The sequence below is a fragment of the Dermochelys coriacea genome, chromosome 1 (assembly GCF_009764565.3).
Source record: "Dermochelys coriacea isolate rDerCor1 chromosome 1, rDerCor1.pri.v4, whole genome shotgun sequence".
Lineage (NCBI taxonomy): Eukaryota > Metazoa > Chordata > Testudines > Dermochelyidae > Dermochelys > Dermochelys coriacea.
Window position 1 is genome coordinate 43947125 of NC_050068.2, and position 27748 is coordinate 43974872.

General features: G+C 43.6%; 1 protein-coding gene across 7 annotated transcripts in view; it reads left to right on the forward strand.

The window, feature by feature from the left end:
- The first annotated feature begins 358 nt into the window (after positions 1-358).
- Positions 359-27748, forward strand: part of WASF3 (WASP family member 3) — a 169850-nt gene continuing 142460 nt past the window's right edge. For 2 of the 7 annotated variants that reach the window (XM_043504320.1, XM_043504321.1), the window contains exons 1-2: positions 412-480; positions 24716-24778. The gene's annotated coding sequence lies outside the window, so the exon portion shown is untranslated. Of the gene's footprint in view, positions 481-697; positions 924-24715; positions 24779-27748 lie in introns of those variants that run through there. The other 5 variants (XM_038420718.2, XM_038420701.2, XM_038420746.2 and 2 more) reach the window with 4 other exon arrangements.

Here is a 27748-nt window from a genome sequence, read left to right on the forward strand (position 1 = left end):
GAGCTGGTAACTGTGTGTGGGGGTGACTCTGGCCACTGGGGGGCTGGTAACTGTGCGGGGGGGAAGGGGGCCTGCTAACCGCGTGTGTGGGGCAGGTGGGGAGAAGAACAGATTGCGCTGGGATCCCGCAGGGGGCGCCCGTCTCTGTGCACCAGGAGTCCTCCTCCGCGTTCCCGCAGGGTCCACTCCCTAGGCAGGTCACTCAGGGCTCTCCGAGGGGGCCAGTTGAGTGACAGGCAGTCTCTCTCCCCCCCTCCGCAGTCTCCGGCTTCCCCATTGGTCACGGCGCACGCCAATCATTTTGTGTGCGCGAAAGTTCTGAGTCCCATTGGTGGACCCTGCCCCGCCCCCTCGGCTTGGGGGTGAGTGGGCGTGTCTTGGGGCGGGCCGCCAGTGGTGGGGGTCTCGGGCACGGGGCAAGACAAGAGAAGTCCTTCGCACGGCGGTTGCCTACGGAGGCGGGTGAGGGCCCGGCGCGAGGTGAGTGCGGGTGGCGCGCGCCCCGGCCGGGGGCACGGCGACCCAGGACGCGCATCCTTCGCGGCGGGTACTGGGGGTTGTCCTGAGCGCCTCCCCCCGCCCCCCCGTGAGCGACCAGCTGCCGCCGAGGGAGACTCCGCAAGGGGTGTCGGGTTCGCTCCCGCCCCGCCCCGCCCCGCCCCGCCAGCCCGGGGAGATAATCCCCCTGCCGGCCTCCGGCCGGACCCGCGCCCCTCCCTCCCGGAGCGGGTGGGGCTGTGCGGGGCGCTCCCCCCCTTCTCCCTCCCCCCCGATGCCGCTGCGGGGGAGAGCGGAGCTGGATCCCGGGCTCCGGCTGGGGGAAAGGGGGACTCCGGCCCAACGCTTCGCCTCCGCCCCGCGGTTCCGGAGTCCCTGTGAGCCCGCCCTGCGGAGACCCGGGCCGGCGGCCCCCGCAAGGACTGGTGGGTGTGTGTGTTTGTGGGGGGGGGGGGAGTAGATAATAGCGTAAACCCCCATCCCGGCCACTCCCGCGCGCTGGACGCCTCCCCAGCTGCAAGCCCGCAGCCCCGTGCCTCTCACTGCGGCCAGGGCTCGTGAATCCATTTGAGATGCCCGCAAACTGCCCCTCCAGACTTCTCAAAAGCGACCTGTGGCTTCATCGGAGCAGCTGGTTTTGAGAAATCCTGTTTCTTTTTTGTGTGGGAGGAAGTGTGGTTAGTGGTGAGAGTACAAAAGGCTCGTTTGGCTTCTGATTTCTCTCTCTTTGCTACCAGCTTATAATATGTCTTTGGCTTATTTACTTAGGTCCCTTTTTGAAGTTAGTGGTAATACTTAACAGGAATCTAATTTGTCCCATAAAGGCACACGGATGTCTTGAATTCTAGGCAGTTTAAAAATGGTTTGAATATTCCTTCCGTCAGCTTTTGTGGTTTTGCAGTTGCATTTCCCTTTTAAAAATACTTTTCTCTTTGTGCCTTGCTGTGTGAAAGATCTATTCAAAAATCTGGGAGACATATTGACCATGCAGGAGAGCTGTGAGCTCAATATACCCAGTGTATCAAATGCACAAAATAAACTGAAAAAATAGAGGAATATTTTTTTCCTCTCATTTTTCACATATAGTAGTGGTAGTAGGTGTTACTTGTAACAAAAGTAGTTTAAAAACTTTCACAGAAGTTGTGATTTTAAAAAAAAAGTTGAATATTTATTTCTAAAAATAGCAGTGTGGATGTTGGGGCTGCCTCCAACTGAGACTTGGGGCTGGTCTATTCTGCAGCGTAAGTCAATATAATTTATGTCACTCATAGGTGTGAAAGTGATATCCTGCCCCCCAAGCGATGCAAGTTACATCGACTGAAGCGCTGTCCACACCGTCGCTATGTACGTGGGCGATGCTCTCCTACCGACATAGCTTCTGCCTCTGCGGCGATGGAGTAATTATGCTGACGGGAGAGCGCTGTCCTGTTGGCATAGCTAGTCTTCACCAGATGTGCTGCAGCTGAGCAGTTGCATCCGTGCAGCTGGGCCAATGTAGTGCTGTAGTGTAGACTTGCCCTTAGATTAGATACCTGAGTGTAGACCCCTGGAGTCAGATGGGCTTCAGAGCCCAAGCTGCCACTGGAGCGGGAACATCCATGCTGCTATTTTTAGCATGGTATCTCAAGCCCCATTAGTGCAAGTTTGTCTACTGCATTGAGCAGCTTGATCCCATTGTAGTATAGACATACTTTCTGTGCATCAGTTTCTCCATCTGTGAAATGGGGCTAATACTTAACTTCAACAATGTTGGACATAGCATAAGATTCCTGGGTAGAAATGCTGTGCAAGTATTTCAGTTCTGCACTGAAAAATTATTAGTTGATTTAATAAAATGGCCTTTTGATTACATTTTTCTTGTTCATATGTGTTGCATAAGGTTGGCTTCCAAATATTATTGCATTGTGATTCCTCTGATTTTTTTTTTTTTTAAACAATTTTGTGATCCTGCAAGCTGTGAAGCACATGCATAAGATACTATGGATAACAACTGCTGTCAACAGCCCTGCTTCTCCCGCGCAATAGGATTATCCACCCCAAGGATAGACTTTTCTGTGCAGGACATGTGGCTTTCTTGGAGGGTGGTTCCAGAACTGTAGAATGAAATCATTCAGCATCTGAGACAAACTACAAACTTCACCACCTTCTGCTCCAAGCGCAAAGCACTCTTGTTCAGCCTTGCCTTTATTAATATAAACACATGATACATGTAAGCATAGTGTTTAATATATTAAATAATACGTAATCCTCACACAATTTTCCATTGCAGGGAGAAAGAAGGAAGAACTACATGCGACAGATGCTAGTCATGTTGCTTAATACACTTCTGGATGGCACTCATGCTGTGTTTAGGAGGGCAGTGTAAGTGTAATAGACTCTTCTGAGGAGACTTTAAAAGGAACTAATGGTAGTTAGGCACCTAATTCCCATTGACAGTCAGTGAGAGTTACAGAGTAGCAGCCGTGTTAGTCTGTATTCGCAAAAAGAAAAGGAGTACTTGTGGCACCTTAGAGACTAACAAATTTATTTGAGCATAAGCTTTCGTGAGCTACAGCTCACTTCATCGGATGCTGTAACTCACGAAAGCTTATGCTCAAATAAATTTGTTAGTGAGCTACATCATCCGATGAAGTGAGCTGTAGCTCACGAAAGCTTATGCTCAAATAAATTGTTAGTCGCTGAAGTGCCACAAGTCCTCCTTTTCTTTTAGTGAGAGTTAGGTACCTAACTGTTGCCTGTGCTTTGAAAATCTTCTCTTTTAAGTTTAGGGCTTCTGCTCTGAGAGCCTGATCTTGCTCTAATTTAAGTTAATGGATGTAGGATAGTGAGTGCCCTGATTCCTTGAGCTATTGGTAGGGATTTAAAAAAAAGTTGTGTAGTGCATGCAGTCAGATCTCTGTGTTAGTTCTGAATCCTCCTACAGTATGCTTTCCCAAATCTCTCTCTCCTGCTTGTGGGAAGGGGTGGGTAAGAAGTGTTTTTGCAGTTCTGCTGGCTAGTACTCTGCTCTTGCAGTAGTGTCTCTGCATGGTGTCTATGTACCACCATTCTGTATGCTAAAACAGGTTGCATAGTACTTCATTTTTGTTTGTTTTTTAACAGGCTACATTAATCCGTATTTCACAATATAGTGCCCATCAAGTTTTTGAAAATGGTAGCACCACTAGTATGGACAGAGTGAACATAGTTCCATATCCTGTGCAGCCAGTTTACAGCTATTGTAAGTGGTGAGTTGCACCACTTATGCCAGTAATATATTATAGTTTGGGTGTTCGGCATGCTTTGCTACAATGATGTTGAGCTCTGTTGATCCTCTTGATGCCAGCAGGACATCCTTCACGAGAAGTAGGAAAGCTGGGGCTCATTGTTTTAATTGATATATCTGACATATAGTAGTACTCTTAAGTTTAGAGATCTGGATACATTCTCTCTGTTTAGAGAGATCAGTATATGAATGTGCGTTTTCCAGACAATTGCTTTTGTTTATCTTTATATGTATTGTGGTGGTGCTTGGAGGGCCCCATTGTGTGAGGAACTAGACAAGCACAGAGCAAGAGGCAGTCCCTGCCCCCAAAGAATTTACCATCTAAATTGGTTAGGGGAACAAAAAGTAGTAGAAGTGGAATATTGTTACCCCCATTTTACAGACAGGGAACTGAGACATAAGAGAGTGCACCCATAATCACACAGGAAGCCTGTGACAGTACTAGGAATTAAACCCAGATATCATAGAAGATTAGGGTTGGAAGAGACCTCAGGAGGTCATTTAATCCAACCTCCTGCTCAAAGCAGGACCGTGAGTCTTGGGGCTTATCTACACAGAGTGGCAATGGGACTGCATTTGAGAAATCACACCATGTTGCACATTAACTGGTCTAGTAGACCCTGCTGATGTACACTAAAAGTTCCCCACTGCCTTTTAATGTAGTATGTCAAAGCATGCTAGGAAATATTTAGTGTGCATCAGCTGGGTCTTGGATCAGTTAATGTACAATATGTTAGTGGGCTTTAGAAATCACACTCTTGTAGTGTGTATTACCCCACTGTGTAGACACACTTAGTTCAGTGTTGTAGCCATCCTTTCACTACTTATCCCTAGAAAACTGAGTTGATGCTTGGAAGCAGTAATGAAAATATTGTCTGAAACTGCATCACATCCACTTGCTTATCTTTTTTTTAATTTGTGCACAGAATTTTTTTTCACATCTTCATTAGAAACTGCCAAATTTTATAATTTGGAAACCAACCCATAGTGTGATTATTGATACTGGTAGCACAGTAGTTTATTTTTAACAGAAAAATGGATTTGATTTCTCAGAACACAACAGTCTTTTGTTGTTGCTAGTGTCAACTGTCTCCTTTATTCTCCCCAAACAAAGAAACAAACCCCCAAAACAAACAAACAGACCCAGAAAACATCAGTGAAAGAGACTAAAGATGAGAAATTTCAGCCAAAGACAGTAAGTTAAGGATCAAAATGGAAGTCTGTGGAATGGCTCTTAAGTCATTTGCTGTTATAACAGCTGTGATATGTGACATTCTTGCAGAGGAAACTGGATAATTTTGCAAATGAGATTTCTTCAAACTATTGATTAAAGTTATATAAAAGTGCTAACTATTTTTAAATAGATGAGTGTTAACTGAATGTGCTCTTGTTTGAAATCCTACCAAACAATAAATCCCAATGCTTGTCAGTAAACCCTTAAATTGACACCATACTTAATTTTACCCATTTCACAAATCAGACTGGCTTTAACCTAAACTTAATGTTTGAATGTTGATATGCGGTTAAGAATAGCTATGTTAAGTCCAGCAGCACTTCTAGGCCACACACATTGAAAACACTTTTCTTTCTACATATTTATGATGATCTTTATTGGACTTATTTGACTAGGCATAACTTGAAAAAGTAACAATCTTTGATGTTTTAAATATATTTTTAGGTGGCAAGATATTAAGGATTGCTTACTAAGTAACTATTTTAGGTCAAATTCATTTAAGTTTTAGTACAATGACACACGTGAATTATTAAGCCTAAAATACAAGATATGTAATTTACATATTGCCAAAGTAATTGTTTTAAAAATTTAGTGGCTTTTTTGTGAGTACTGATAGTCATATGTAGAACAACTTCCTTTACAAGCCTGTGGAGTTTTTTGTGTTTAGTAGGATCTTAGTTGTATGTAGAACTACCTGAAAGAACTTAAACAGAATGCTGATGCTTCAGAATGGACTTTGTATGAAATTGGCTAAGCATTAGCTTCACATTTTGTCTTGAAGTTGGGCAGCATACAAATAGTTTCTTTATAGTTTGTAGATTAATACTGATTCTACAGATATTTGGAGATTTTTTTTTAACTTGTTAAATATGATGTGACGTCTGAAACAAATGCTGGTAATTGGGAGAGAGCGTATGTACAGATACAGAAAGTATCATTGACATCTGTTCTGAGTTCATACTCTGCAGACATCACTGTTGATTTTAAAAAAAAAAAGTAATTCATGCTGTGCCAACTCTCATAACTTCTATTAATACCTCATGAACAGAGTTTTAGAATGACTTATGTGCATTTCTCCACAGTGCAAGTATGCAACAAAATTCTTAAAGGATGCCCAAAGAATAACATTTGCACTTAATATAGTTGTTTTCTCTATGTATCCATATAAAATGAACTTCCATCTAACTGGATAGTAGCTGAAAGTTTTCCTTCATAACATTACCTTCTTCAGATCTTCATGTTAGATACAAGACTCCTACAGTGAACTGTAGAATCATTTAGTATAGAAAAACTGTTGGTAGACATTCATGCATAATATCCCTTAGGTTGAGTCTACATTGTACTTTTTCGTAACCTCCCACGATTGTAATAGGTCACTGTCATCTAGACCAGTTCATAACAGTAAAAATGCCAGTAATTGATCTACAGTAGTTCTTCCACCTCTGCTAATCCTGATGGAGCTATAGCAACAGTGGGAGACTAGGAAAAAACTCGGGGTAGATAAGGTTTCTGATCCAGTGTTCTGGAATGGAGAGGGTATGAAAAACCCAACCTCTGACTGTCCCTCAGTTATTGTCTGTTTGCCAACTTTGGAGGTTGTGGTCTACAGTTCTTTCCTATTAATAACCTTAATAACTGTTAGTGTTCTTTTCCCCCTGTCAGGGTTCCTTCCCCACTCGAACTATAGGGTACAGATGTGGGGACCTGCATGAAAGACCCCCCCAAGCTTATTCTTACTAGCTTAGGTTAAAAACTTCCCCAAGGTCCAAACTTTGCCTTGTCCTTGAACAGTATGCTGCCATCACCAAGCGTTTTAAACAAAGAACAGGGAAAGAGACCACTTGGTGACGTCTTTCCCCCAAAATATCCCCCCCCAAGCCCTACTCCCCCTTTCCTGGGGAAGGCTTGATGATAATCCTCACCAATTGGTACAGGTGAACACCGACCCAAACCCTTGGATCTTAAGAACAATGAAAAAGCAATCAGGTTCTTAAAAGAAGAATTTTAATTAAAGAAAAGGTAAAAGAATCACCTCTGTAAAATCAGGATGGTAAATACCTGGGGTATTCAGGGTAATCAGATTCAAAACATAGAGAATCCCTCTAGACAAAACCTTAAGTTACAAAAAGACACAAAAACAGGAATATACGTTCTCTCCAGCACAGCTTATTTTACCAGCCATTAAACAAAAGAAAATCGAACGCATTTTCTAGCTAGATTACTTACTAAGTTTACAGGAGTTGTAAGGCTGCATTCCTGATCTGTTCCTGGCAAAAGCATCACACAGACAGAACCCTTTGTTCCCCCCTCCAGATTTGAAAGTCTCTTGTCCCCTCATTGGTCGTAACCCTTTACAGGTGAAAGGGTTTTGCCTCTGGCCAGGAGGGATTTTATAGTTCTCTATACAGAAAGGTGGTTACCCTTCCCTTTATATTTATGACACCCCCCCCCCCATTGGTCTTGGCTATAACTTCTGTAATGGTGAGTTCTGAGAACAGAATTTGAGGTTCCTCCTCCTTAATAGCTTGCCCCACTAAAGTGCCTACTGCCAAACAGGTATTTTGCCCATTCCAAAACGCATCTTAAATTTCTGGCTGAAGGGGTTCTTTAAAAGGGTGCATCCCCTTTGTGGCATTTACACCAAAGTGTCAGTGAGAATGAGCCACAGGCTAATGGTGTTATTCATGAAGGAGGCCATGGCAGGGACTCAGACCAGATCAGAGTTCTTTTTTCAGGGTGTCCTCAATCTAGAGTGGTCATTCTTTAATCCTTTGGGAACAGAGACAAGATTTGACCTCTTTTGAGTAGAGCAGCAGAATTTTCTGGAGGATCTGAATACTGCTTGGATCTACCCGAGGTGATTGTGCCTTGGAAGAATGGGCATTTGGATGGACAGGACATTTTTCTTGGTTCTCCCTCCCCACCCCCCATCACTTCTGTCTCGTCAGGATACAAGTCATTTTGCTAGTGCAGACTGGCTTTTATAGCTTGTCTACATGAGTCCAGGTTCCTTGCACACATTTCAAGAGACCTTCTTTCAGTTTTTTAGAACACACATTTTCTTAGATTATTGCTCTTGCGGGAATTCTGTGTCACTGTGTGTGTGTGTGCATAGAATCATAGAATCATAGAATATCAGGGTTGGAAGGGACCCCAGAAGGTCATCTAGTCCAACCCCCTGCTCAAAGCAGGACCAAGTCCCAGTTAAATCATCCTAGCCAGGGCTTTGTCAAGCCTGACCTTAAAAACCTCTAAGGAAGGAGATTCTACCACCTCCCTAGGTAACGCATTCCAGTGTTTCACCACCCTCTTAGTGAAAAAGTTTTTCCTAATATCCAATCTAAACCTCCCCCATTGCAACTTGAGACCATTACTCCTCGTTCTGTCATCTGCTACCATTGAGAACAGTCTAGAGCCATCCTCTTTGAAACCCCCTTTCAGGTAGTTGAAAGCAGCTATCAATCCCCCCTCATTCTTCTCTTCTGCAGACTAAACAATCCCAGCTCCCTCAGCCTCTCCTCATAAGTCATGTGCTCTAGACCCCTAATAATTTTTGTTGCCCTTCGCTGTACTCTTTCCAATTTATCCACATCCTTCTTGTAGTGTGGGGCCCAAAACTGGACACAGTACTCCAGATGAGGCCTCACCAGTGTCGAATAGAGGGGAACGATCACGTCCCTCGATCTGCTCGCTATGCCCCTACTTATACATCCCAAAATGCCATTGGCCTTCTTGGCAACAAGGGCACACTGCTGACTCATATCCAGCTTCTCGTCCACTGTCACCCCTAGGTCCTTTTCCGCAGAACTGCTGCCGAGCCATTCGGTCCCTAGTCTGTAGCGGTGCATTGGATTCTTCCATCCTAAGTGCAGGACCCTGCATTTATCCTTATTGAACCTCATTAGATTTCTTTTGGCCCAATCCTCCAATTTGTCTAGGTCCTTCTGTATCCTATCCCTCCCCTCCAGCGTATCTACCACTCCTCCCAGTTTAGTATCATCCGCAAACTTGCTGAGAGTGCAATCCACACCATCCTCCAGATCATTTATGAAGATATTGAACAAAACGGGCCCCAGGACCGACCCCTGGGGCACTCCACTTGACACCGGCTGCCAACTAGACATGGAGCCATTGATCACTACCCGTTGAGCCCGACAATCTAGCCAGCTTTCTACCCACCTTATAGTGCATTCATCCAGCCCATACTTCCTTAACTTGCTGACAAGAATGCTGTGGGAGACCGTGTCAAAAGCTTTGCTAAAGTCAAGAAACAATACATCCACTGCTTTCCCTTCATCCACAGAACCAGTAATCTCATCATAAAAGGCGATTAGATTAGTCAGGCATGACCTTCCCTTGGTGAATCCATGCTGACTGTTCCTGATCACTTTCCTCTCCTCTAAGTGCTTCAGGATTGATTCTTTGAGGACCTGCTCCATGATTTTTCCAGGGACTGAGGTGAGGCTGACTGGCCTGTAGTTCCCAGGATCCTCCTTCTTCCCTTTTTTAAAGATGGGCACTACATTAGCCTTTTTCCAGTCATCCGGGACTTCCCCCGTTCGCCACGAGTTTTCAAAGATAATGGCCAAGGGCTCTGCAATCACAGCCGCCAATTCCCTCAGCACTCTCGGATGCAATTCGTCCGGCCCCATGGACTTGTGCACGTCCAGCTTTTCTAAATAGTCCCTAACCACCTCTATCTCTACAGAGGGCTGGCCATCTCTTCCCCATTTTGTGATGCCCAGCACAGCAGTCTGGGAGCTGACCTTGTTAGTGAAAACAGAGGCAAAAAAAGCATTGAGTACATTAGCTTTTTCCACATCCTCTGTCACTAGCTTGCCTCCCTCATTCAGTAAGGGGCCCACACTTTCCTTGGCTTTCTTCTTGTTGCCAACATACCTGAAGAAACCCTTCTTGTTACTCTTGACATCTCTTGCTAGCTGCAGCTCCAGGTGCGATTTGGCCCTCCTGATATCTTTCCTACATGCCCGAGCAATATTTTTATACTCTTCCCTGGTCATATGTCCAACCTTCCACTTCTTGTAAGCTTCTTTTTTATGTTTAAGATCCGCTAAGATTTCACCATTAAGCCAAGCTGGTCGTCTGCCATATTTACTATTCTTTCGACTCATCGGGATGGTTTGTCCCTGTAACCTCAACAGGGATTCCTTGAAATACAGCCAGCTCTCCTGGACTCCCTTCCCTTTCATGTTAGTCCCCCAGGGGATCCTGGCCATCTGTTCCCTGAGGGAGTCAAAGTCTGCTTTCCTGAAGTCCAGGGTCCGTATCCTGCTGCTTACCTTTCTTCCCTGCGTCAGGATCCTGAACTCAACCAACTCATGGTCACTGCCTCCCAGATTCCCATCCACTTTTGCTTCCCCCACTAATTCTACCCGGTTTGTGAGCAGCAGGTCAAGAAAAGCGCTCCCCCTAGTTGGCTCCCCTAGCACTTGCACCAGGAAATTGTCCCCTACGCTTTCCAAAAACTTCCTGGATTGTCTATGCACCGCTGTATTGCTCTCCCAGCAGATATCAGGAAAATTAAAGTCACCCATGAGAATCAGGGCATGCGATCTAGTAGCTTCCGTGAGTTGCCGGAAGAAAGCCTCATCCACCTCATCCCCTGGTCCGGTGGTCTATAGCAGACTCCCACCATGACATCACTCTTGTTGCACACACTTCTAAACTTAATCCAGAGACACTCAGGTTTTTCCACAGTTTCGTACCGGAGCTCTGAGCAGTCATACTGCTCCCTTACATACAGTGCTACTCCCCCACCTTTTCTGCCCTGCCTGTCCTTCCTGAACAGTTTATAACCATCCATGACTGTACTCCAGTCATGTGAGTTATCCCACCAAGTCTCCGTTATTCCAATCACGTCATAATTCCTTGACATCACCAGGACCTCCAGTTCTCCCTGCTTGTTTCCAAGGCTTTGTGCATTTGTATATAAGCACTTGAGATAACCTGTTGATCGCCCCTCATTCCCAGTATGAGGCAGGAGCCCTCCCCTCACAGACCTTCCTGCCTGTGCTTCCTCCCGGTATCCCGCTTTCCCACTTACCTCAGGGCTTTGGTCTCCTTCCCCCGGTGAACCTAGTTTAAAGCCCTCCTCACTAGGTTAGCCAGCCTGCTGGCAAAGATGTTCTTCCCTCTCTTCGTAAGATGGAGCCCGTCTCTGCCCAGCACTCCTCCTTCATGGAACACCATCCCATGGTCAAAGAATCCAAAGCCTTCTCTCCGACACCACCTGCGTAGCCATTCGTTGACCTCCACGATTCGACGGTCCCTACCCAGGCCTTTTCCTTCCACGGGGAGGATGGACGAGAACACCACTTGCGCCTCCAACTCCTTTATCCTTCTTCCCAGAGCCACGTAGTCCGCAGTGATCCGCTCAAGGTCATTCTTGGCAGTATCATTGGTGCCCACGTGGAGAAGCAGGAAGGGGTAGCGATCCGAGGGCTTGATGAGTCTCGGCAGTCTCTCCGTCACATCACGAATCTTAGCCCCTGGCAAGCAGCAGACTTCTCGGTTTTCCCGGTCAGGGCGGCAGATAGATGACTCAGTCCCCCGGAGGAGAGAGTCCCCGACCACCACCACCCGCCTTCTCCTCTTGGGAGTGGTGGTCGTGGAACCCCCAACCTCAGGACATCGCATCTCATGCCTCCCAACCAGCGGAGTCTCCTTCTGCTTTCTCCCCCCAGACATATCATCTGGTCCACTCTCCGCATTGGTACCTGTGGAGAGAACATGAAAGCGGTTAGTTACCTGTGTCTGTGTTACTGGAACCCGGACATTCCGCTTACCTCTTCTGGAGGACACATGTTGCCAAGCTTCTTCACTGGCCTCTTGGCTCCTCTGTGCAACCTGCTCTATATCTTTAGAGCTTTGTGCCCCTAGAAGGCTATCCTGAGTTTGGTCCAGAAAATCCTCAGTCTCTCGTATACAACGCAGGGTCGTTACCTGTTGCTCCAGACCTTCAATCTTCTCTTCCAATATGGAGACCAGCTTGCACTTTGTACAGACAAAGTCGCTTCTGTCCTGTGGAAGAAAGACAACATGGCACATCCAGTGCAGGTCACAACAGCTGAACCCCCCCCTTCCATATCACCTACCTACTATGAGCTTCCTCAGAGACGTTGGCAAGATGTAAGCCTCACTGGGCTCACTCCAGGCGAACTCCCAGGCAAACTCCTGCTGTGAGCTGCTCTGCTGTCCCCGCTGCTCAGCTGGTTCGCGAGGCTCTGGCTATTTTTAAACAGCCAGGCTTCCCTGACGCAAACACACAGACACCCTAATGCCCGCCCCCTGCAGGCTAGCAGCCAATCAGACACTCACTCAGGCTCTCTCCCTGCCCTCCCAGCAAACACACGCTCGGATACTTCCTCAGCAAGCAAACACACACACTCGGATACTTACCAGTCCCAGGCAAACTCCTGCTGTGAGCTGCTCTGCTGTCCCCGCTGCATAATTAATGAGCCCCGCATATTTTTAGTTTTTGTGCAGAAAAAAGCTTCTGCCAAAATGTTGCTTCAGTTCTGCCTTTTGCCCACCAGAGGGCACTGTGGCAATTGAACAAAGCAGCAGCTCCCCCCCCCCCCCCCAGCAAGGGAAGAGAAAGAGCCGGCCTTCTTCACAGCGGGTCAGGTCAGGAGATTGGCTATGAGACCAATAGCTTAGGGTGCTGGGTGGTCAGACAGCCTCATAAGGGCTAGTGGGGGGGGGGGGACAGACTGGGGCAGGGGCTGAATGAGAGTGGAGGCACAGGGCCATAGGGGGGAGGGAGTGCAATGCCACATGGTGATGGGGTAGGGGATGCAGAGCTACATAGGGATGGGGTGGCTGGGTGGGGGCACAGAGACACTGGCAGGGGGGTACAGGGACCGGGGAGTGGCTGGGTGGGGTGAAAGAGCCACATCGGGATGGGGGAGGGGATACAGAGCCACATGGGGATGGAGAAGGGGGTGCAGGGCCACATGAGGTGGGGGGAGTGGAGGGACATGTGGACAGGGGGTGCAAGGACACATGAAGGTGCAGGAACACATAGGGGCGGGCAGCTGTGCCTGACTGAAGGGGAGAGGCTAGGGGTCAGCCAGGGTCTGCATGGGAGGAGCTCCCTAACAATCACTTCTCTTCCCTTCCCCCTCCCCCCCAAAAAACCCAAAACCAACAACCCAACCTTTTCCATACTTTTCCCACCCATACCCAACAACCTTCCAAGTTCACATCCCGACTCCTTCCCAGCAATTTACTTCCCACTCCCTCAGCTCCTCCGTTACTCCTGACTCCCCTAAGTCTTTTTACTGCTTCTGAGGGTGTGGGAAATATGGTTCTGTATTATAGTTTAAATGAATTATTACTCAGTTCTGTATTATTATGCCTAGTAAGGAATGCATTTGTCAAAAAACATTTCCTGAATCTTTTTTTGTTTGTATTGTTACAGACATACTTGCTGACAGGTATTTTGAAATAAATGACCAACAGTCATTGAAACTCATGTTGTTTTGACAAATAACATTTTTTTGCAGAATTTTAAGTGTGCAAAATTTTTAATTTTTTTGTTTCAGAACTTTAAATTTTTTGGCAGTGAATTCCCCCCGGAGTAGATTATGCAAATGAGCGGTGGCTATCTTTTTGTGACTGGTGATATTTTCTAGTTGGTGTGGATGCATCAACTAGCAGGCAAAAATTGAAAAACAGTCTGGGTTATACTACTACAGTAACTACATTAGTAATGAAAAAGCAACCAGTGTAGTAAAGCCAACTTTTTGTAATCTGTGTTACAGATCAAGTTGTGTATCTGACTTGAGGGCTGCTTCTGTTTTGTTTTGTTTTGTTTTTGTTCCACCTTACTGGTTACTTTTTATAATGTTGCAAAACTTTTATTTTTCCTTTAGGTATTATAAGTTCCTGTTTTTTCCTGGAATGCATAAATGACACACAACCCCATGTATCAAATCTGGATTTGTCAAAGTAAAGTAATTTTTCCTCTCTGTCCACATCCAGATAGACACTTTGACATCACAGTATTTGGCAGTGACTGAAATGTATAGAGAAAGTGCATACAACATGTGCTTTATATTTTGCTTCTTTTTATTTTTTTGTATAAAGAATGAGTGTAAATATTTCAAAAATGTTTACTTTCAGTTTATTGCCTTTAAAGAGAGATTATCAACTGAAAATGTAATTAATATTACAGAGGCGTACTCTGAGCTCTATTGTAAAGGTTCAGTTGAATTTTGCACTCAAAGTAGAGGTTCAGTCACTTTGTGTGGGGAAAAATAGTTTGCTCCCCAAAATTGCAGCAACCTACTCTTTGAATATAGAATGAGTTTTCTCAGAATGTAGAAGTAAACCTGAGTAAGTTGCAGTTACTTTTTAAAAAATGGATCCTTTAAGAAATATAGTATCCTGAATCAGACTTTTTTTTGGTTGTTTTCCCCGAGTGATCCCAGCTCAGGTGGTATTTACACACAAATTGGCAGAACTAAATCTGCAATCGTGATTTATGTATATCAATCTTGTGGTCTCAAACTGGTTTTTAAAGATTGCATATTAGATTGCTGCATATTTTTCCCCCTTCATGATATCATTATAGGGCAGAGTTGAGATAATTAGGGCAACCAAACAATCATTTGTAATATGTTTTGTCTGTGGATGTATGCTTTTTTAAAAAAAAAAGTAAAAATAATATTTTCAGCTGAGTCTTCTATCAGTTCTTGTTTTACAATTGCATTTTCTTGTTTTTTAAAATGTTTTCTCTCCTCTGCTTGCCTACTGAAAGGACCCAAATAAATGGGGAACTCCTTGGGAGTATGCATGGAAAACAGTGGAAGTGATATTAAATGCACAACGTAAAGAAACTGAAAAATAGTTTTTCTCTAATCTTATCTAGTATTTTTCTGTTACTTGTGGCTTCAGTAGTAAAATATTTCAGACAATTGTAATTTATAATTTAAGGGACTGCTAAACTTAGTTGTGTAAAGTAAAATTTTTCTATATTCTTTACAGTATTTAGTTTTCTACCTTGCAATTGTCGTCATCGACTTGTTCTTCCTTGTATCTAGAAGTTACAAGTCATTCTTTGACAGCATTGTCATGTGTCTCTTGCCTGGCTCAGCTGTGAGCACATACAATACTCATAGCTCTTGGGCCATATACATTTCAAAATCATTTCATGTGTTTGTGCCACATTTTCATTTTCAGCTATTTAAACAAGCTGCCTCACCCCTAATGATTTCTGACAAAGAAAGCAAGTACAGGAGACTGGATGGATTGGATTTTTATTAATGGGATATAGAGATTGACTTCATGGCATTGTTAGCTTGAGTTTGTATACTCGACTAGCTTGAGTGGAGTACCTCTAGTTTGAGTAAGCGCAGACACATTACAAAGGGTAACTCAAGCAATTCTGGAGTTACTGAATGCACACTGTCCCAGTACTGAGTGGAGGTGCTTGCTTCCTGGGACTATAGCCCTTGGATTTGAAACATTGCACTGTTCCAAGCTGCTCCTTCCAGACTTCTGTGTTATATTTAGGGGAAACTTTTTTGTTCATTCTGGGCACATGGGTGGACGTGGTATTTGCCTGGCAATTTTTTAAAGTTTGTGGTCTGCATTCTGGTTGGAAGCCATGGATACCATTCTAAATAATGATGTTTATGAAATGCTGATATTAATACCACTGACGTTTTGGACTGAGAAACTGAGTAAAGGTTATGAGATATGGTAGAGGACCACTAAGAAGCAGCTTGTCATGCTGAGAAGGTGGCAACATAATTTCCTCAGGAGATCATGCAAGTGGCTTGCAGACACAATGGAGCAAGTATTGCAGGCTTTTAGAGCTGTGCCATTTCCTTCTTCCAGTGGTCCCAAAACTTTTTAGGGTGACGCCCCTCCCTCTGGAGCTGGGCGTAGGACTGTGGCTCCAGGTGGGTCTGGGGAGACATGGACAGGGGCAAGGGGGCTGAGGCTAGGGCTGCGGGTTGCAGCCCCCTGGAGGTGGGGCCAGTGGCAGGGCCCTAGGTTGGAACGGGGCCGGGAGTGGGGTCCCAGCTGGAGGCAGGGTGGCACTCCCCGCCCCTTGTGGGGGCTGGCCCAGGCCCCACTGTGCCCCCTGAACGTTCCTCCATGCCCCACATTTTGTGGATCTCTGCCCTATTCAGACTGGTAGCTTTGGACTAAGAACAACAATGGACCCAGAATTTCCACATGAGGAAAGGCACCTTCTTGGAACTTCAATGAGCTTTTCCCAGCCACTTGGTGCTAGGACATGCAGGTCAGTTCAGAAGCTTTTGCCATCTGAGAGTTGACTACCTCAGACAGTTACAGGTCAATGACTAATGACTTTGGTATTGGCAAGGAAACAGTCGGTGTTGTGGTGATAGAAATAACTGTGGTTCACTGATGGGTAGATAAGATTACTAATATCCTTGACATACAGTAGCAGGCTTTGAAAGCATGGGCTTTCTGACCTGTGCTGGAGCCATTGATGGCACACATGCCCATTATTTGCCCTCCCTCCCCCCCCCCCTCTTCTCTCCTTCCCCTGCCTGCAAGGGTGCCTATGATTGTCAATTGCAAAGGGTACTACTACATTGTTTTGCAGGCCTTGGTGGAGGGATATTCAGTATAATTTTATGGGATTCATGGCAGAGTGCCATGATATTTTGGGTATACCAGGGTATTCTGAAGATCAGGCCTTTTTGAATTGGGACAAACTGGAATTTATAATTAAAATGGATGTCAGTGGGGTGTCTGTGCCTGCTGTTTTTTGAGACCCAGCCTACTCTCTACGGCCTTGGCTCATTAAACTGTACCTTGACATGAGAGCGCCTGGCAGAAGAAGGTTCAGTCACACCCTGTGCAGGATGATTGTGGCTGACTGAATGCCCAATTGGGCTGCCTACAGAACTGATTGGACTTCTGCGGCATCTATAATGCCATTCACGGCAATGGGGCATGTTGTGCTTGGGGGGGGGATACTTTGGCCCAGTCTGAGGAGATGATTGTGCTTCTTTACAGACTTCTTGCAAGCGGCCAGAGTGTGCTCTAACTGGTGTTAGATGTAGACTTGGAGGGAGAAATTGATATTGAGCAGTAATCTCCTCGGTGTACCTCTATAGGAAAACAACCTATGCATGTATTGTGAAGATGATTGTGCAATAAAGTATTTGTTGTGAAGTTTCTCTCCCTTTCTGTTGCTGCCCAAGTACTCTTTCAAAGGGATTGAATAAAGAGAATGTGATCAAATTGAATAATATTAGCAGTCCAGCTCTCTTAACAAGGTGTGGTAGATTGCACAAGGTGTACGGTATCACATGTATGGGAAGTGCATATGGTTAGGGTACCTATCATCACTCCACTGTGCCTGCAAGAGGTGGAGTGTATTGGATAAAGCTGTTCATGGTCATGTCCATCTAGGGACTGGTTAACTGCCTTACCCAGAGGTAACTGGCTACAGGCCATGGTAGCCTGAAGGGGAGTTCATAACAGCAGGTTATGCAGGTGGTATGTTCTGGTACTTGCTGACCATGATGCCCAGCATGCACTCAAGCTGCTGGCGCACCTCATGCTGCTGCTGACAGTTCTACTGACTCATGGCACAGTCATGGGCAACGTAGTTGGCCACCCTCTGCAGCATCCTCTCAGCTTTAACCTGGGATTGCCTTTCCTGCTTCAGCATGTCTTTCAGAAGCTTGAACCTTCTGCTAAAGTGCCTGCAGATCTCCACATGTCCTCTTCCTTCTGCTTCTGAGGTTCTGGACTGAAATTCTTCACTTTGTAGTTGCTCTATTCCAAGGTTCCTGTCCATTCTAACAAAGACAAGTGTTTTAAATTTATTAACCCACCCTATCCCCTGCCAAAAATGCTCTTTAAACCATGCATGAATAGTGAGGGAGGCCTGGGACACTAGAATAATACTAGTGTTGCTCCTAGCATTATTTCATGCTGTGGTGGCATTGGAAGATGTTTACTTGCTTGAGTTTCTTCAGTGGAAATAAGGGGAGGAGAGAAGTTTCCCTCCTGAGGCATGGAATAACCATCCATCTGTGTCCTGGACCTGCTCTGTCATCTCTTGACTGAGGAGCGAATTATTAACTGGCAGGGAATGGTGAGCTACAAGGGAGGATGTGGAAAGTTTACTGTGCCTAGAAACTTCAAAGACCATTTGGAAACCCTCTTCATAGATTGATAGATTCTAAGCCCAGAAGGGACCATTGTTATCCAGTCTGACCTGTATAGCACGGGGCATAGAACTTCCTCCAAATAATTCCTAGAGTACATCTTTTAGAAAAAATATGGAATCTTGATTTAAAATTGTTAATGACTGAGAATCTGCCACAGTAAATTATTCCGATGGCTAATTATTCATTGTTAAATTCAGTCTGGAAATAAGGTGTAAATGTATTTAGCTACAACGGCCAGTCTTTGGTTCATGTTATACCTTTTCTCTGTTAGATTGAAAAGCCATTATCAAATATTTATTCCCCATGTAGGTAATTAGACTGTAATCAAGTCACCCCTTAAACTTCTCTTTGTTAAGCTAAGCAAATTGTGGTCCTTGAGTCTCATTATCATATTTTCTGATCCTTTAATCGTTCTCGTGGCTCCTCTCTGAACCCTCTCCAACTTAGCAACATCCGTCTTGAATTGTAGGGGCCAGAACTGGATGTGGTATTCCTGCACCAGTGCCAAATACAGAGGTAAAATAACCTCTCTGCTCCTACTTAAGGTTCCCCTATTTCTGAATCCAAGGATTGCAGTAGCCCTTTTGGTCATAGTAGGAGCTCATGTTCAGCTGTTTATCCACCACAACCACCAAATCTTTTCCAGTGTCAGTGCTTGCCAGGATAGAGTCCCCCATCATGTATGTATGGCCTCATGTGGTGGGAAGAACACCTCAACAGCCCAACACTGTGGCATTTAATTTCAGAAAGGGGAAATATGCAAAAATGAGGAGGTTAGTTAAACAGAAATTAAAAGGTACAGTGACTAGAGTGAAATCCCTGCAAGCTGCATGGACACTTTTCAAAGACACCATAATAGAGGCTCAACTTAAATGTATACTCCATATTAAAAAACACAGTAAAAGAACTAAAAAAGAGCCACCCTGGCTTAACAACGATGTAAAGGAAGCAGTGAGAGATTAAAAAGGCATCCTTTAAAATGGAAGTCAAATCCTAGTGAGGTAAATAGAAAGGAGCATAAACACTGCCAAATTAAATGTAAAAATGTAATAAGAAAAGCCAAAAAGGAGTTTGAAGAACTGCTAAAACCTCAAAAGGTAATAACAAAATGTTTTTTAAGTACATCAGAAGCAGAAAGTCTGCTAAACAACCAGTGGGGCCCCTGGATGATCGAGATACGAAAGGAGCACTTAAAGTCGATAAAGTCATCGCAGAGAAACTAAATTAATTCTTTGCTTTAGTCTTCACGAGAGGATGTTAGGGAGATTCCCAAACCTGAGCCGTCTTTTGTAGGTGACAAATCTGAGGAATTGTCACAGATTGAAGTGTCACTAGAGGAGGTTTTGGAATTAATTGAGAAACTTAACAGTAACAAGTCAACGGGACCAGATGGCATTCACCCAAGAGTTCTGAAAGAACTCAAATGTGAAATGCGGAACTATTAATTGTGGTTTGTAACCTGTCCTTTAAATCAGCCACTGTACCCAGTGACTGGAAGATAGCTAATGTAATGCCAATATTTAAGAAGGGCTCTAAAGGTGATCATTGCAATTACGGACTAGTAAGGCTAACGTCAATACCAGGCAAATTAGTTGAAACAATAGTAAAGAGTAAAATTGTCAGACACGTAGAAGAACATAACATGTTGTGCAAAAGTCAACGAGGTTTCTGTAAAGGGAGATCATGTCTTATTAATCTATTAGAGTTCTTTGAGGGGGTCAACAAACATGTGGACAAGGAGGATCCAGTGGACATAGTGTACTTAGATTTCCAGAAAGCCTTTGACAAGGTCCATCGCCAAAGGCTTTTAGGTAAATTAAGTTGTCATAGGATAAGAGGGAAGATCCTTTCATGGACTTGAGAACTGGTTTAAAGATAGGGAACAAAGGATAGGAATAAATGGTAAATTTTCAGAATGGAGAGGGGTAACTAGTGATGTTCCCCAAGGGTCAGTCCTGGGACCAATCCTATTCAACTTATTCATAAATGATCTGGAGAAAGGGGTAAACAGTGAGACGGCAAAGTTTGCAGATGATACTAAACTGCTCAAGATAGTTAAGACCAAAGCAGACAGTGAAGAACTTCAAAAAGATCTCACAAAACTAAGTGACTGGGCAACAAAATGGCAAATGAAATTTAATGTGGATAAATGTAAAGTAATGCACATTGGGGGAAAAATAACTCCAACTATACATACAATAGGCTAATTTAGCTACAACTAATCAGGAGAAAGATCTTGGAGTCATCGTGGATAGTTTTCTGAAGACGTCCACGCAGTGTGCAGCAGCTGTCAAAAAAGCAAATGGGATGTTAGGAATCATTAAAAAAGGGATAGAGAATAAGATGGAGAATATTTTATTGCCCTTATATAAATCCATGGTATGCCCACATCTTGAATACTGTATACAGATGTGGTCCCCTTAACTCAAAAAAGATATACTGGCATTAGAAAAGGTTGAGAAAAGGGCAACTAAAATTATGAGGGGTTTGGGTCCCATATGAGGGGAGATCCCATATGAGGAGAGATTAAAGGGGCTAGGACTTTTTAGCTTGGAAAAGAGGAGACTAAAAGGGGATATGATAGAGGTATATAAAATCATGAGTGGTGTGGAGAAAGTAAATAAGGAAGTTATTTACTTGTTCCCATAATATAAGAATTAGGGGCCACCAAATGAAATTAATGGATAGCAGGTTTAAAACAAATAAAAGGAAGTTCTTCTTTGCTCAGCGCACAGTCAACCTGTGGAACTCCTTGCCTGAGGAGGTTGTGAAGCCTAGGGCTATAAAAGGGTTTAAAAGAGAACTGGATAAATTTATGAAAGTTAAGTCCATAAATAGCTATTAGCCAGGATGGGTAAGGAGTGGTGTCCCTAACCTGTGTTTATGAGAGGGTGGAGATGGATGGCAGGAGAGAGATCACAAGATCATTATCTGTTACGTTCACTCCCTCTGGGGCACCTGGCATTGGCCACTGTTGGTAGGCAGGATACTGGGCTGGATGGACCTTTGGTTCTGATCCCGTATGGCCATTCTTATGTTCTTTGTTCCCAGATGCATACATTTACACTTGGCTGCATTAAAACACACATTTTTTGCTTGCACCCAGTTTACTAGCTCGCTCTGAATCAGTGACCTGTTCTCCTCATTGTTCACCGTTCCTCCAATTTTTGTGGTGTTTGCAGACTTTCTGTGGTGATTTGTTTTCTTCCAAGTCTTCAATAAGATGCATAGGGCCAAGAACTGATCTCTGTAGGACCCAGTTAGAAACATCTCTGCTTGATGATGATTTTCCCATTTATAGTAACATTTTGAGATGCATCAGTTAGCTAGTTTTTAAACCATTTAATGTGTGCCATGTTAATTTTGTATTCTACTTTTTTAATCAAAATCTCATGAAGTACCAAGTGAAACGCCTTGCAGAAGTCTAAGTATATTATGGCAACACTTACTTTTGCCAACCAAACTTGTAATCTCCTTTAAAAAAAAAAATCAGATTAGTTTGACAGGGTCTATTTTCCATAAACCCATGTTGATTTGCATTAATAATGATCCTTCTTTAATTCTATAATTATCCTTCTTTAATTTTTTTGAGTCCCAGATCAGCTGTTTCATTATCTTGTCTGAGATCAATGACGGGTCTATAATTACCTGAGTCATCCTGCTTACTCGTTATTAAAAATTGGCACAACATTAGCTTCCTTCCAGTCTTGTGGAATGTCCCCAGTGCTCCATGACTTATTGAAAAATCTACATTAATGGTTCAGCGAGCTCCTCATCCAGCTCTTTTAAAACTCTCTTGAATATAAGTTATCTGATCTGCTGATTTAAAAAATGTCTAACTTTAGTAGCTTCTGTTTAACTTCTACTCCTGAGGGAATTCTGGGTCAAAAAATTAACCCCCCCCTGCCTCAAATCTGCGAACAATATTTTAAAATTCTACATATTTTACTTACTGATAAATGTGGAGGCTTCAGCATGGCAGTGGGGAGCACAGGCCACTGGCTACATGGAGGTGGAGAGATGACCCTGGAGTCTTCTTCTCCCCCCTGGAACACAGACCCTGACACAGCACAAGAGCTGGATTTGCCCAGAAACACCTGGGGCCCTGCCCCTCTGCATCAGGTGCACCAAGATAATAAGCAAGAGGGACAGTCTTACTTGCATGTCCAGCTTTGGCTCCCAATCTAGGTGTGAGGCAAGCAGGCTCAGCCCGGCAGGATCCAAGTGTGGAGGAACTTAGTGTGGGGGGATCCAGGTGTAGGGTGAGAGGGGGGATCCAGGTGTAGGGTGAGAGGGTTCTGTATGGGGCAGTCTGGGTGCAGGTAGCTCTGTGGGGTTTCTGGGTGCGGGGAGGATGAGGCAGGTCAGGGAGAATCTGGGTATGGGGGGGTCTGGATGCATAGTGGTTGGGCAGATGGGTGAGCAGCTCTCCGTACAGTGACCCCTCCCCCTGCGGTTGAGGAAAAATGGGGGCAGGAAGCTGGGAGGGATTGGAGCTTCCTGCAGCTGGGAGGTTTCTGGGGGTGGGAATGGGTCTGATTTGGCCTCAGCAACTCCTTGCAGTCCCATCCTCCCCAAGCCAGGACTAGCGCAGGGTAGAAACCATTGGCAGGGACATCCCCTGCCCCCCTGCATTGATTTACCCCTCTGCCGGCTGCTCAGGCTCCTGAAATGACATGTCTGCGCTACTGGGGAGGGGCTCATGAATGCTCTTGTGGCTTCCCTTTGCTTCCCTGTCATTTTCTACAGGGAAGCAAAGAAATCTGCAGGGGACTTTAATTCTGCACACATCCAGTGGCATAGACTTCCCCCAGGAGTGATCTTCCAGAGATACTGGAAAGAGTGTGATCACCATATGATAAGACTATATCTTCTGTTTTTGTTCCCCCAAATACAGAACAGAAATATTTATTGAACATTTATGCATCATTATTGATAATTCTCCCATTTCCTACTAGTAATGGACCAATACCATTGTCGGGATTCTTTTTGTTCCTAATATATGAAAAAAAACCTCCTTATTGTCTTTGTCTGCTGGCTGTAGAGTTCTCCTTGTGTCCTGTGGCTTCCCTTTTTTTATTTTCTACAATTATTAACTTCTGATTTATGTTCATTACTTGCAAATTTCTTTTTCTCTCATGTAGTTTGTGTGTGTGTAATGTATATGTGTATGTATGTATATGTATGGTTTTTAGAGCTGCCTTCACTTCCCCTCTAAACCAAGTTGTTTTTTTTTAATCAGCACAGCCTTCTTCCTTGATTGTGGCTTTTCAGGCATCTAGTAATGTGTTCGTAAATCATTGCCAATTATCATTCAAATTTTTCTGATTAAATTCTTCCTTGCAGCTGATTTAGCTTATAATTGTTTTCAGCTTAGTGAAATTGGCCCTATTAAAACACCAAGTATATATATTACTGGACTTTATTCTTCTTCCACATTATAAATGTGATCAAGTCATGGTCACTTGTATTTAAACTAGCATTAACTTTTAGATCTGTAATCGGTTCTTCCTTTGTCTATTAGGACAAGCTGTAATTTAGAATTCCTCTTTGTTGGCTGCCACAGTTATTGAGTTTGGCAATTGTCATCTATAATGTTTGGAAATTCCAAGGATGTTTTAGCACTGGCAGCATGAGATGTCCAGCATATGTCAGTCAAATTGAAGTCCCCCATGATTATGCATTTTCCCCTCTTACACATTGTAGACAGGTGTGTGAGGAAGCAGTCATCCTGTTCTGCTCCATCATTCCACATATGTGGAGTAAAACTTGGGCCAGCATAAACAGGCTGCTAAACTAAGTGCAGAAGCATCTATCCAGTAGAGAGATGCCAACTAACAGCACAAAACCAACTATTATATTTAGCAGCCTAATTGACAGTTTTGTCAGAGAATCCAATATTGCTCTTGCTTGTTTATTTTTATTGGGATTACTACCCTACCTTGCTGAAAATAGATGATGGTGAATTAAAAACATCTTACGGTGGTGGTGGTGGTGGTGGTTGTTTGTTTGCTTTTGGCAGCTGAAAAGCCCTGATACAATCCCTTCTCCCCGTGTCCTCACAACTTAAAATTAAGCTGTTAATTTCTCTTTTTGCTCTCTCTCTCCCCTTCACTTGGGTGTTGTTTTCCCCGCCTCTGTTTTTAGTTCCTCACACCTCAGTCTTTCTCCTCCTTCTTCTTTCCCTAGTTTTTCTGGTTTCATAGTAGCAGCCGTGTTAGTCTGTATTCGCAAAAAGAAAAGGAGTACTTGTGGCACCTTAGAGACTAACAAATTTATTAGAGCATAAGCTTTCGTGAGCTACAGCTCACTTCACCGGATGCATTCGATGAAGTGAGCTGTAGCTCACGAAAGCTTATGCTCTAATAAATTTGTTAGTCTCTAAGGTGCCACAAGTACTCCTTTTCTTTTTAGTTTTTCTGAACTCTTATTTACTTCACTTTTCAACCTTCTTCTTTCTCCCCTATGCCCCCAGTGCTGTGCAAAAAACGATCATGACACCCTTCTGTTTTATGTGGTTTCCTCTAGACTCTTTGACACTGTGTGGGGTTTTTTGGTCTACTGGACATGCTTACTGGAGAGCAATGCAAGGTATGTTCCTCCCCAATTGATCCCAAAAGAGGCTCAGTGTGAATCTTAAAAATGAGGGAAAGGGTGTAAAACATGGGATACTATGCCAAATGCAACTACTCTCCTCCTCATTACTTTCTGAGTTTGGTAAGCTGCCTGCTGTCATAATTCATAAAACCATAGAATGTTATTTTTGCCAAGAACCTCATAAAGAGTGGTGTTCTTAACAGTTGTTTTGAAAACAAGCGTATGTCTGGCATCACCATGTATTTGTAAAAGGGTAAAAAAGTGTTCTGTTTTCAAAACATCTAGCATAATTGTGTTTTCTGCAGAATCAAGTGTTAAATGTTTTGGAAGTTTAAGCTTAATGATTTCATCATAGCTGGTTATCAAGGTTGAAATTATGAGTATGGTTACCTGTTACCCTTGTAAATGCTCATCTGTATCTGTCAAGAGTTGTCTTCCATGGAGTTATTGTGTCTGCCTGTCCAGGGGACAATCAGCCTGTAGTAACTTTCAAAGCTAAATTTAAATTTTGAGTCAAACTTTACTTGTCTATGTGATTATTGGAATTGTGATGTTGTACTGAAAACTTTTTTTTTTTCTTTTTTTGGTACACTATAAATTTAGGGCTTGTCTACACTGTCCCACAGTTCAGACTGTCGTGGTATAAATAGTAGTGTGCACCAAAGTGCTTCATTGTAACTCCCCCGTGTGGATGCTAAGGGCATAAACTAAAAGGTTCCTACTTTGTTACATAGTCCTGTTTTGAAGAGGTTCACCCAGTAGAGTTACAGCTCGGCACTTTGGTACGCACCACTATTCACACACCCTGTAATCTGAACTGTGGGGTAGTGTGAATATAGCCTTAGGGTCTGATTTCCCCCCTCTCGCCCCCCCGAGATTGAGTATCCACGAATCCTGTTATTCTAATTGAAGCTGTGGTTGCTTAACACCTCTGAAATTTACACCCATACTGAGTTTTTATTGATAATATTTAGAAGTAATACAGTAATGGAACCAATATTGATAGTAAGTGCATGCCTGAAGGATGACACTTAGAAACGAACAGCTTGGGTTTATAATGTTAATCAGTTATTATTTTTCTTGTCTAATTGCTAAATCAATAGATGACTAGAGCGTACTTGTAAACCACTGGGTAATGACTCAAAAATCCAAGGAAATGAATTAAATTTGCATTGAATATGGATATTGTCACATGGATTGAAAATTACCTGGATAACTGTAAATTGAAAGCTACTGTAAACTGAAATGTATCAAGTCTGAGGAGTGTATTTAGGATGCTTATCATGCTGGTATTTAAATGGCACTCCCATGATTTAGAAGCCTTAATAATAAAAGGGAGGAATTTGAAATGGTCTCATAGGGGAAAAAAAATGGACAAAGTCGGCATTACTGAAACCTGATGGGAGAATGCCTGTCCTTTTAACATCCCGACCTACTTAGCAAGGAAAGTGGGGGATGGTGGTGGTGGTCTGTTTGAAAGCTACTATTATCTGTTAGTTATCAATAATTTGGAAGCACAGGATCTTATGGCTCGGTATTCTAACTGATAAAGCCAAGGTGGGGAACTAGCGGGGATCTCTTGTAGGCCACTAAAATCGGAATGGACAACGGGACAAGTGGCTCCTTAAGTATCAGTCTGTAACTCACAGAAAGAAAACTTGTGTTTATCACGTTTGACTTCAACTTGGGTGATGTCCTAATAAAGATGAGCTGAGCACTAATCTAGCGATCATGATGTAATTATATTTTTCTTTCAAACAGAATACAGTCCCAAACAGTAATTTATATATATACTTGGTCCTGTAAAAAGACAATGTAAATCAAGTCTCCAAATCTAGGTTGGATTAATTTCTTAAACCACAGTTACTGTGATCAATGCATGAATTACTTAGTGTAGTTCTAAGCTTGTGTTTTGCAGGAGGTCAGAATAGATGGTCATAATGGTTCCTTCAGGCCTTAAAAAAGAGTTTAAATCTATGAATCTTCTGTACACCACTTCTCCACGCTGTGCTATGGAGGGGAATTTGTGGTCAACAGACAATGAAAACTATCATTGAAAGCTTAACATAAGAGCTGCATGACAATATTAAATATTTGACAACATTAAATAGAAAGGTCATGTCTGCTAGAAGGTAGCAAAGTTCTGCTGAAGCATGGATTTTTGAGTCTATTCCTTCATATGCTAACATTTTTACAAAATCAAATTTGCTGTGACTGACATACACGTAAAGGCTCAACTCAGTCTATATGAGTGGTGTACAGAGTAGCTTTGGTTTTTCAAATGAGAAAAATGCCATGGCATTTCTTGCAGGGTTTTAGGAACCATCAATTACTATCTGAAAATATGATTTGAAACTTGTTTTCCAGATGCCAGGCTATTCTGAATCACAGGTTAAATGTGGACATTCATCACCTATGTTGCAGTACTTCAGCTGCAACAGCACATTCTTATAAAAATGCCTCCATAAATCCCAGCTGTAGAAATCCAAATAATCTGGACATTGTAAAGTTAAAATGACATAATTTAATATCGTATGTCCCTGTTGTCAGGATACACAAATATTTTTCACATTTACATGGATTGTATTCTAATACAGTTCTAGCCCTAAAAGTCCTTTAAAATTGATGTTTTGGGCTTCCATATTTTTCTCAGTTTTTTCTGTTTGTTTCAGATGTGCTCACGTGACTTTAAACTGCAAGGCCTGCAGTCTCCTCCTGGGCTCTGCGGGTATTTCTGCACTGGAATAAAAGACTTGCAACATGGCTGCAGTTGGGATGGGTCAACTGACTTGGGCTTGGGCTTCGGAGCTAAAAATTGCTATGTAAACATTTTTCAGCTTCGGTTGGAGCCCAGGCTCTGGGACCCTCCTTCCTTGCTGGGTCCCAGAGCTCAGGCTCCAGCCTGAGCCCAAATGTCTACACGACAGTTTTACAGCCCCACAGCCCGAACCCTACGTGCCGGAG